Genomic DNA, 12,166 nt, shown 5'->3' with positions numbered 1-12,166 from the left:
TCTAAAGTGAAAAGCATAACTCCTTCAACCTCTCTCCATAAGACATGACCTCCAGTACAGGCAGCATCCTGGTAAATCTCCTCTGCACCCTCTCTAAAGCTTCCATATCCTTCCTATAATGAGGCGACAAAAACTGAACACAATATTCCAATATATTAGCTTTTATTTTCCATAAATCTAAACCTACAATTGGTAACTTGCAGCCTGAGGGCTGTCGATCAAATAAGAGGGATAGATGTTAATGTTCAGGATCAAGTAGTTTCACTCTGCCTCATTATTAACGAATTTAAATAGTTCAGAGAGAATATTATAAGATTTAAAATTGGATTAGTCAAATCCCTCGAGTATCATTCCTCCTGCTCTGACAAATCTGTGCAGACAAATACGAAAAGGTTATGGAATTTATTTTAACTTCTCACAGAAGAGTTATTAAATATGATCTTTCGTGTCCTTGATTTTTATTTCATTTTTAGGAGTGCTTCCATTCCTCTCCATGGAAGGGCCTGTCACCTGTTGTTCGGCTGAAGGCTGCACTTTCCCTTGTCTCATTTCCAATTTGCTACGTCTTGGGTGAAACCTATAAAAAAGACAAAATTAAAGCCTCTGCCAAAAAGAAATAATCAGAAGCTGCTGCGGTTCAGCAATCTGAAATCTCACCTTTAAGTCAGAAGTTCATATGTTCAAAAAGTCACTGAGGTCCTTCTGAACCATAGGGCTGCTCTGCCTTAGACAGAGATATCTGGTGGTGGTTTAACCTGACGGTCACTTCAAGTGAGGTAAAAGGAGAGGTTCAGAATGGGAATCGTGCACTGTAGACTCAGCCTGTGTGGGGATTAACCCCATGCTGTTGGTATCACTCTGCATTACAAACCAGCCAACTGAAATATCTGTTCAATAAAAGCACCAACAAAACAAGCACTCAGACTGTTAGAGTCATAATAATGTACAGCATGGAAACAGACCCTTCGGCCCAACTCATCCATGCTAACCAGATATCCTAAACTAATCTAGTCCCATTTGCCAGCATTTGGCTCATATCCCTCTAAACTCTTCCTATTCGTACACTTATCCAGATGCCTTTTTGTGGGAGAAGGAACAACCACTTTGCCTACAGACCACTTGCTTAAGAACACAATGGTCATCTTTAGCCAAAGAGGGCCGACTCATAATGTCAGTGCTACCTCAACTTGGCCACACTCAGGAGCAGACAGTAAAAGAGCCATTATTTAAGGTCTTACTGACTGAAGGAGTATGTTATCTAGGTGACCTGCTAATGAGATTCACTGCCTCACAATGGTATCACAGTTCCTGAAACCCCGGGGGTGCTCCCTGTCAACCCAGGAACCCAGTCACCACAAGGCCCACACAGACATCAATGCTCCAGGAGACTTGAGATGAATGCTCACTGGCCTATGAAACTACTACAGCTGAATGCTGAATATTAGCACCCATTTCTGTAGATTAACTAATCTCCTGTTACATTGTTAACTGACCGATACTGCTTGACGACAGCAGCATTGTTCCCATCAACTGTGATTGAAACTGTATTGTCTTGTAATTAACACCATTCTCTTGTAACCCTATAAAGATTGACTGGCCCTGAAGCTCAGGGAAGAGGGCTTTTGACTCAGCCGTGCATAGTGTCCATTTTTCATACGTGCAGTCAATCTCTCTTCCCACATTGTCGTGAAATAAACCAGTACTTGTCAATTTCACAAGATCTGTGTACAGGCTTTATTTATAATTGGACAACTCTCTGACAAAGTTTTAAATGTTGTAATTGTACTAGCCTCCAGCCCTCCTCTGGCAGGTTGTTCCATACACGCACCACCCTTGCATGAAATGGCAATCCCTTAGGTCACTTTTAATTCTTCCCCCTCTCAACTTAAAGCAATGCCCTCTAGTTTTGGTCTCCCACTACCCCAGGGAAAAGGCCTTGGCCATTCACCCTATCCATACTCCTCATGATTTTATAAACTTCACTGAATCCAGGTTGATGCTGCACTGGGAGAATGTTGCATTGTCGGAGATGCTGTCTTCGAGAATGATTCGGAGATGCCGGTGTTGGACTGGGGTGTACAAAGTTCAAAATCACACAACACCAGGTTATAGTCCAACAGGTTTAATTGGAAGCACACTAGCTTTCGGAGCAACGCTCAGGACAATCACCTAATGAAGGAGCGTCGCTCCGAAAGCTAGTGTGCTTCCAATTAAACCTGTTAGACTATAACCTGGTGTTGTGTGATTTTTAACACTGTCTTCTAGAAGATAGACTATAAGACTGCCCTTTCAATTGGATGTGAAATAGCCTTTTGTGTTTACTATGCACACATCTGGCTGTCATCTTGTCTTGACAAAGATAGCAATTAAACAAAAGTTTTCCTTACCTGTAAATGAATGGTCAGATATTTTCCATGATGACTGCATCTGAGAAACAGGCATTATAACCAGTACAGTGCCTGTAAATGATTACAAAATCTCAGCTCAGCATCAATTACAAACGCTTGATCGGTATTGATCCAAGGGCAACTAACTGAGAAATTTCAAGCCTTTGAAAGAACGGCACCAAACCCAAAAAATTCCTTGCAGAGATGAATAAGTAAATCGAGAAACAAAAAAATTCCAAACATGGTCATACATTGAAACAGCTTGACAGGGTCAATGCTGAGGGGATGTTTCCCCTCATGGGAGAGTGTAGGACCAGAAGGCGTAGTGTCAGAATAAAGGGGCAACAACTTAAGATGAGAAGGAATTTCTTCTCTCAGAGGGTTGGGGACAGATATATTTAAGGATGAGATAAATAGATTCTTGATCAGTCAGGGAATCAAGGGTTACAGGGGAAGGGCAGGAAAGTGGAGGTGAGGAATGTCGGATCAGCCATGATCCTATTGAATGGGGTGGCATGGGCTTGAGGGGCCGAATGACCCACTCCTGTTCCTATTTCTTATGGTGCTAAGCCAGATTGGCACTTCAAAGGGCACTTGCAAAATATTACAGAGCAAATCATTTTGAAGTTGACAGCTGACAGTGAGGCGGCAGATATTTCTCTCTCAATTTTTAATTGATGTACAGAACCATAGATAGAAAGTTCTAGCATGGGGGGACATTCAACCCTCTGGTCTTTGGTGGATGCTCAAACTAATTCCACTGCTCAACAAATGCTTCCACTTCAATTACTTATCCGTTTTACTTTTGAAAGTTGTTACTGAATCTGCTTCCATGCCCTCTCAGTGTGAAGGGTTAAAGTTTGCTTCCTTTTAACTAATGCGTTCATGGGATGTGGACATCACTGGCAAGGCTGACATTTATTGCCTAACCCTAATTGCCCTTAAACCGAGTAGCTTACAATGTCATTTCTGAGAACGGTTGGAAATCAACCATATTATTGCATTTCTGGAGTCAAATACAGGCCAGACCAGGTAAGGATGGCAGATTTCCTTCCTGAGAGGACATTAGTGAGGCAGATGGACTTCTACGATAATCAACAATGGTTTCGCAGCTGCTATTATGCTCGTTTTTATAATCCAGATTTTAAAAAATGATCTTGTAAAGACTACATCTTTATATTTCTTTTGTTTCTGGACTTTGAACTAAAAAGGAAGATATTGCTTTAATCCGAGGATGTGCAAAGTGATGGCTACACTGTGAGTTATGTACAATATTACATATCCACGTCAACAGTGGGAACAAAAGCAGATGTCACACAGCCAATGTATTCAAAGTCACAGGAAAACCACTTGGCGACAAATTTTTGACTGGCTCCTGATCAGGTGACAGCTTCTTCCCCATTGTTATCAATGGCGACTTTTGAACTGACCTCTCAAATGTTAATTCTGGTCTCTCTGTCTGTCTGTCTGTCTGTTGCTCTCTCTCTGTATTGCGCACTCTGTTCTGCTACCCTGATGCGCTTTGTATGCTATTATCTGCTGGTAAAGCACGCAAAACAACACTTTTCACTATATCTGGGTACATGTGACAACAATAAATCCATCAAACCATGGCTTGCGTGGAGTCAGTGCAGCTCAGAACCGTCCAGCCTGTAAAGAAAAAAACATTCAAATATCTCTGTCTGTGTCTCTCGTGTGATAATGGACGAGACATTCTCCAGTAACAGCGAGCTTGCTTTCACTCACCTTTCTTTACAAATCCCCTGTGGAAGAGGAATAAAATGCCTTTAGAGACAGTGAAAGGATGAATTCATAACCAGTGATTGAAAGAATCAGTGCACAGAAATGTGCAGAGAAAGAAACACTGATACTATTGAACTGCACTTCTCTGATTTTACTTTCTTTTCGCACTCTCTATATCCAGAAGGAAATGGCAACTTGCTGTTGTTGCAATTTAGATACAGATAGATTTAGCTTCTGATTGTTCTCCTCACTCTCCACAGTCTAAGCTGTGAGGCACAATTACAACATTTAAAGACATTTGGACAGGTACATGAATAGGAAGGGTTTAGAGGGATATGGGCCAAATGCTGGCAAATGGCAGCTTAAAATACCTGGTTGGCACAGATGAGTTGGACCAAAGGGTCTGTTTCCATGCTACATAACTCCATGAGTTCTCTGTACTGTCTGTCTTTGTGTGTCTCTCTGTTTGTGAAGGTGGAGTTTAACAAGGGTTAGAGTTTAAGTTGGAGAATTAGAAGTTAGGGGGAGGTGGCAGCTCGGTGGGTATTATCACTGGGCAGTTAATCCAGAGCTCCAGGTCACCTTCTGTGGACTGGGTTCAAATCCCACAATGGCAAATGGTGGAATGTGAATTCAATGAAATATCTGGGATTAAGAGTCTAAGTGATGACTTTGAATCCATTGTTAATTGCTGGAAAAACCTATCTGGGTCACTAATGCACTTTCAGGAAGAAAACTGCCATCCTTACCTGGTCTGGCTGACATGGGATTCCAAACCCATAGCAATGTGGTTGGGTCTTCACTGCACTCTGGGTAATTAGGGTTTAGCTAGCAACACCTTCATCCAATGAATAAAAAATAATTAGCAATTCATATTTCACAAACACCATTGATTAAAGACAAGTTAATCATAATAAATGGTTATTAAGTACAGAGATCTGGTGAATGCTTTCTTTTAACCATAGGCTTTGGATAGTTTGACTGAAATCAGTGAGTGATGACAATCTCAAATTTCACTGATGGGATCTGAACCAGGTTCCTGGAAAATTCATCTGGAACTCTGGATAGCTAGTCCAGTGACATTACCACGAGGCCGAGCTGTATTGAACAATATGCTTTTGTCATATTGTCTCCAGTTATCAGTAGACTCAACTGGACTCACCACATAAACACTGGGGCTAAAGAGCAGGCGGTAGGTTAGGAATACTGAGGCGAGTAACTCACCTTCTCACTCCCCAAAGCCTGACCACCATCTACAAGGCACAAGTCAGGAGTCAGATGGAATACTCCCCACTTGCCTGGATGAGTGCAGCTCCAACAACACTCAAGAAGCTCGACACCATCCCAGGACAGAGCAGCCTGCATAAATTCACCAAAGATCCTCAGGCAGCAGCTTCCAAACCCACAACCAATTCCATCCAGAAAGACAGGGGCAGTAGATATATAGTAACGCTAACCATTGCAAATCCCATCCAAGTCACTCTCCATCCTGACTGGGAATAATATCACCGTTTCTTCACTGTCGCTGGGTCAAAATTCTGGAATTCCCTCTCTAAGGACATTGTAGGTCAACCCACAGCAGGTGGACTGCATTGCTTCAAGAAGGCAGCTCACCACCACCTTCTCAAGGGCAACTAGGGATGGGCAATAAATACTGTCCAGCCAGCGATGCCCATGTCCCACAAATGAATTTAAAACAGAAGTTAATTTACTGATCACCTAAGTCTGTGACCTCTGCTTGTCCACCATTATGCAACTGGAAAGCGATGTTGGCCTAATTGTAATCCCCAGGGAATTTCTTCCTTTCTTTAGTGTTTCACGGGATATGGGCATCGCTGCCAACATCAGCATTTATTGCTCATCTCTCATTACCCCTTTTCCACTGACTACCTCTGCCTATCTGAAAAGCAAGCACTCCCCCAAACACTCTGCCTTCTGTCCCTAAGCAGCATATTACAGCCCAAAAACCCCCTCTTTAGGTCGATTACACCTTGAAAGCCTTTGTGTTCTATGTAAACCTCTGTTACCATTGTATTGGAAAGATGCAAAGCTGACGTTTTGCTTTCACACAAGTTATGCTATCTGATCAAATCATCCAAAATACCCCAATGATGCTCATTCAAATGGTTAAAAAAAAGAATGAATGAATGATATAGCTTCATTGTCACAAACTCAAATGAGTACAGTGAAAAGTTTATAAGTCATCACTCACACAGCCATCTAAGGTACAAAGGTTCCCAGGAACAATCCATAGTTTACAGAATAGAGAAATGAAGAAACAAAGTTGCATTCCAGCTACGCACAGTACAGGTAGACGATCATTTATCCGAAGTTCCAAAGTCCGAAAAGTTCCGATATCCAAAGGTTTTTTTGTGAAGCTTTTTTCTCATTAACAAGGTTGCTTGGCATGCAAACAGTTAACCCAAGTCCACACCCACTCGATGTGTGTCACTCAGATGTGATGTGACCCAGCACCGGCAGGCCTGGATTCTCTCTCAAGGCCTGTTTTTACTTAGTACGCCTGCTCCTCTAGTAAGATTTAAAAAAATTTACCATCAAGCTGTCACTTATTCTGAAATTCGAAAAATTCCGAATTCCAAGAAATAGCTGATACCGACGGTTTTGGATAAGGGATCGTCCACCTGCATAACCAAAAAACACGAAACAAAGTCACGAAGATAAGCATCACACTCTTTCTCCTTGAGCACACACAGCAGACCAGCGCAGGGGACCACTCCATGGTCTGATCACTGGCTACCCCGTGCACGTATTGGGACGCTGCCTCCCCGGGCCACTGGCCACTGGCGGAGGCTGGGAGTTGGACGTCAAAGGCTGAGAGTCCGAGAAGACAGAAGAGATGAAGAAAACCACAGAAGGGAAGGAGAAAAAGAAGAAAAAGAACAGGTTGAGTTCCAGCTGAAACATACTACTCTGTGGACTTCACCAGTTTCATCATTTCCTGGGCGGCACAGTGACTCAGTGGTTAGCATTGCTGCCTCACAGCACCGGGGTCCCAGGTTCGATTCCAGCCTTGGGTGACTGTTTGTGTGGAGTTTGCATGTTCTTCCCCGTGTCTGCTTGGTTTCCTCCGGGTGCTCTGGTTTCCTCCCACAGTCCAAAGATGTGCAGGTCAGGTGAATTGGCCATGCTAAATTGCCCACAGGTTAAGTGTGTTAGTCAAATGGAAATGGGTCTGGGTGGGTTACACTTCGGTGTGTTGGTGTGGACTTGTTGGGCCGAAGGGCCTGTTTCCACACTGTAGGGAATCTAATCTTCCCCTTACCCCAGTTCCAACCTTCCAGCTCAGCACTGTCCTCATGACCTGTCTTACCTGCCAATCTCCCTTCCCACCAATCCGGTCCACCCTCTCCTCTGACCTATCACCTCCATCCTTACCCCCATCCACCTATTGTACTCTTTACTACCTTCTCCCCAGCCCCATCCCCCCCATTTATCTCTCCACCCTGGAGGCTCCCTGCCTCCATTCCTGATGAAGGGCCTTTGCCCGAAACATCGATTTTCCTGCTCGTCGGATGCTGCCTGACCTGCTGTACTTTTCCAGCACCACTCTGACCCATACTACTCTGCCTCCATCTTACCGAAAAGTGTTATGTTATTCAACTGGCACAACTGAAAGCCTCATTCAAAATGTTACAAACACCAACACTGTTAAGTTATATCAAATCACACCGAGTTATATGAAATAGCATTGAGTTTACTACACAGAAACTTGGAGCTGGTGGTCTGTACTGGTGTTTGTTTCCATGACCCTCTTTGCTCTGTACAGGTCATTCTGTTATAGCATGCATTTCGTCAATGTGAATTCACTGTAACGTGATTGACAGAGTGGGGGATGCTGTTTCTACAATGTGAGCCAGTAAAATATGTGTTGGCTGTAACACGCTTGCATCACCAACACTTTAAGCGTTGTTTCTAAAGCGTGATTTTTCAATAACGCGGGGTTGCACAAGAATGCAACCATTGCTTTATGGAAGAACTGACTGTATTTCACCTCCCACTAAAACCATTTTCTTCTACCAATTAGTCTTGAGTACATCATCCAACGATTCCCAAATGAGGCTCAATGTTAGCAAATATAATTTGAAAGAGTCCTAGCCCCAGTCACAGAAAAACATTTTCTGCTTCACCGCACTGCAATGATTCGACTAATTCAAATTCATTTTACATTACACTGTTTTAGGAAGGTTTCTCCGTTCCTCCACAGAGGTTGTACTATTGCTGTCTTCTTTACGATGGGTCACATCGATTGGAGTTTATGTGGGGACTGATTAAACTAATTTTGTATAGCCTCATAATCATCATCAGAAAGTGGAGTGATTTGCCCCACAACTTCAGTCCTGGCAGTTGCTAAGTTTATATCTCCTTTTTAATACATAGTTGGAGTACAAATTGGAATAAACAGCCTTTTGTCATTCACTAGTAAATCATCTATGAATATGAAACACTGGCTGCATTCTCCGCCAACTCACCGCAATTTTGAACGAGTCAAACTTTAACACAGTACTGACAAATGCAGCATGTCACTCATGTTCCTGTTGAATTTGTTTGAGTATCTTTTGGTTTGTTGACCACTGTTTCTTTTCAGCCACATGAAGCTTACTTTCATCATGGGCTATCTCAATGGATTGTTCCTTCGTTTTGAATATTTTGTTTGGTTACCATTTGATCATCAATGGCTTGTTTCTGGACCAGTAGATCACCAATGGTTTGCTTCTGGGCCAGTTTATCAGTGATTTATTTCTGGACCAGTTCATTAATGGTTTGATTCTGGATCAGTTGTCCCTGGGAAGTTGTTGATCTCTATTTATTCACTAAAGGAAGTTGTAACATGTGTGCAGGCTCAAAAGAGCAAGTTGTTTATTGTAAATAATATAAATGTTTTCAACAGGTTTGCACTGTTGTGTTGTAATGTATTCTATTGCAGTTGCGTGCTCTTTACTATTAGACCACCTACACCAAGTAGTCTCATCTAGTCACATAGTCATGGGTGGAATTTTTTGGCTCAGTCCGAGTTGTATTGAGTTTTTTTGGGGAGTTTGTTAGTGTGAGGCTCTGAGTTTTACCTGTCCTATCTGACCACACTCATCAAACTCCCCCCCACCCCATCCCCGACAACCACTCCTATCCCATAGCGCACTATTTTTGGAACAATTTGGCACTTAGTGGATATCTGCCCAATAACAGACATCCTTTGTACCTGCACCCTGTAAATAGCCAGTGAACACTAGCATTCTGAAGTTGCCCAGATTCTGGATTAGTGGTGCTGGAAGAGCACAGCAATTCAGGCAGCATTCGAGGACAGGCAAAATCCAAGGACATGCAAAATCGACGTTTCGGGCAAAAGCCCTTCAAATCTTTATTCCTGATGAAGGGCTTTTGCCCGAAACGTCGATTTTGCCTGTCCTCGGATTTTGCCTGTCCTCGGATGCTGCCTGAATTGCTGTGCTCTTCCAGCACCACTAATCCAGAATCTGGTTTCTAGCATCTGCAGTCATTGTTTTTACTTTCTGAAGTTGCCCAGTTCATTGGCAAATGGGATAGGACCATGTTGGAGAAACTCAGAAGTCACATGACCCCAGGTTACTGTCCAACAGGTTTATTTGAAATCACCAGCTTTCAGAGCACTACTCTGTCGTCATTTGAAGTCATTTCACCTGATGAAGGAGCAGCGCTCTGAAAACTTGTGATTTCAATAAGCTTGTTGGACTATAACCTGGTGTCATGTGACTTCTGATTTTGTCCATCCTAGTCCAACACCACCACCTCCACATCCTGTACAACTCTAGAAGATATATTTACTTCCATACTCAAAACTTCTAGCAGTGATGACCAACATACCATTTGCCTTCTTAATGGCTTGTTGTTAACTATCAGTGATTCTTGAACAAGGACATCCAGGTCCCTTGGATTGGGGTTAACCTGGGCCAATCAGGGAGCCCTCGCTGACAGAGCCCTGAAGAAGAGTTATATGCAAAACATCGACTTCTCCACCTTCTGATGCTGCCTGGCTTGCTGTGTTCTAGCAGTCTCTTACCCATCTACTTTGGCTTCTGACCCAGTCCAACACCAGCACCTCCACATCCCTACCCCAACTACATTCTTGTAACAGGGACCCAGAGGTCCTGGTGAACGGGCAATGAAGAGACGTCCTCGGTCAGGGGCCACCGTCAGAGGAACTTGCCAGCCTGGTCCGAGGTACCCAATACAGGTTAATGCACTCTCCAGGGTGTGGACAGGCAGTGTGGGATGAAGGTCAGGGTCTCTCCTCTGCCAGCGTAAGTGCCATGCTGATCTCTCTGCCACCTCACACTTAGTGCCACTGAGCACAGCTCTCACCAAGGCACATGCCCCTACAGCCTCAGTGTTGCCCGCCCCACATTCCTTGCCCCCTTCCTGCCCTTCAGCTCTCCCCGCCACACCACTAACCCTGTATGCTCTCCACACTGCCTCCTCAGTGCTTCTAAATACCTCCCCCCACGTACATCTGCATTATCAGTCGTGCCACCCACCATCATCTTTCTCATTTCTCCCCCCCTTCCCCATTTTCCCTATTGCAGGAGAAGACAGCTCTAAAAGGTCAGTGAGAAACTCTGAGAGGAGACTCCAAGGAGAAAACTGTGGAAGAAGATGAGACACCCAGATGTTGCCAAATGAACAGGTACCACTTTGTGCTGCCACTCTCATTAACCTGCTGTTGGTCTCAATTATTGCATACCACTTCCAAATGCTAGCAGTGGTAATCTTCAATCTTTTCTGTCTTGGAGGTTCCTCAAGCCTGTCAATAACATCTGCAGAGAACCGTCCGCCTGGATGTCTGAGAGAGAGAGAGAGAGAGAGAGAGGACCATGGCCTCCTTCTGTGCTACACAAATCTATGAGAGGGAGGCCTCTCTGCTGGGCCTGCCTGCTGAGAGACACACTACTGACCTTGCTGCTTTACCACGCACCCTCCTACACTGCGTACCCCTCTGTTACCCACCTCTCCCACCCTCACTCACCTTTTACTGAGCTTCCTCTCTGGTTCTGGGTCTCCACTTGGTGCGTTTCCAGCTATAGCCACTGCTCTCCCAATAACACTGTCTGCAATCTAGAACTGCTAACCTTTAATTGGTCAACAGCTTTTTAAAATGAATTTACGGGATGTGGATATCATTGCCTAGACTAACATTTATTGGCCACCCCTAATTGCCCAGAAGGTCAGCTGAGTGTCATCTATATTGCTATTAGTCTGGAGTCACTTAGAACCATAGAAATGATATAGCTCAGAAGGAGGATATTCAACCCATCTTATCCATGTCAACCCAAAGACACCCAGATGCTGTTTCTAATCCCATCTTTCTGCACACGGCCTATAGCCCTGCGGCTCACAGCAGTTAAGTGGCAGATCTAGGTCCTTTTTAAAATAGTTTAGGGTCTCTGCCTCCACCCCCAACTCAGGCAGTAAATTCTGGACACCCTACCCCCTCTGTGTAAATAAAGATTTTCCTCATGTCCCCTTTAATCCTTCTGCCCCTTAGCTTGAATCTATGACCCCTGGTTTTTAAACTCTCTGTCAGGGGAAGCAGGTTCTCGTGTTTACTCTATCTTGTCCCTCCACCGTGTCATCCCTCAAACTTCTCTGTTCTGATGAAAGCAACCATAATATCTCCCTGTAGTCATAATTCTCCAGCCCAGGCACATTCTCTGCACTCTCTCCAGGGGAAATATGTCCTTCCTGTAATATGTTGACTAGTACTACACACAATACTCCAATTGTTGCCCCAGTAGTAGGTACAGGCCAGACCAGATAAGGATGGCAGATTTCTTTCCCTCAAGGGAAAGAGTCACCCAGATGATTGTCTTTAAAACAGCAGTTACTGTTAGACTAGCTTCTTACTGAATTCAAATTTCACCATTTAGCCCTAGTGGGAGTTGAACATAGTTCTCAAGCATTAGCCTGAAGTTCTAGATTACTGGTCTAGTGACATGACCACTACACTATACCTTCCCCTCATATCTACTGATGCCTTGATCCCA

At 43.9% G+C, this 12,166-nt stretch overlaps 1 long non-coding RNA gene across 1 annotated transcript; it reads right to left on the bottom strand.

The window, feature by feature from the left end:
* Positions 1-467: 467 nt before the first annotated feature.
* LOC148149846 (uncharacterized) lies at positions 468-4,969 on the bottom strand. The gene is made up of 3 exons (XR_015757372.1): positions 4,880-4,969; positions 658-765; positions 468-577 (listed from the first exon to the last, which is right to left on the bottom strand). It is a non-coding gene; the product is annotated as an uncharacterized LOC148149846 (long non-coding RNA).
* Between the last annotated feature and the right edge of the window lie 7,197 nt (positions 4,970-12,166).

Source organism: Chiloscyllium plagiosum, unplaced genomic scaffold (assembly GCF_037043375.1).
Source record: "Chiloscyllium plagiosum isolate Xiang-an unplaced genomic scaffold, Cpla_swu_hap1 HiC_scaffold_6, whole genome shotgun sequence".
Classification (NCBI taxonomy): domain Eukaryota; kingdom Metazoa; phylum Chordata; class Chondrichthyes; order Orectolobiformes; family Hemiscylliidae; genus Chiloscyllium; species Chiloscyllium plagiosum.
This window is presented reverse-complemented; position numbering and strand designations above follow the sequence as displayed.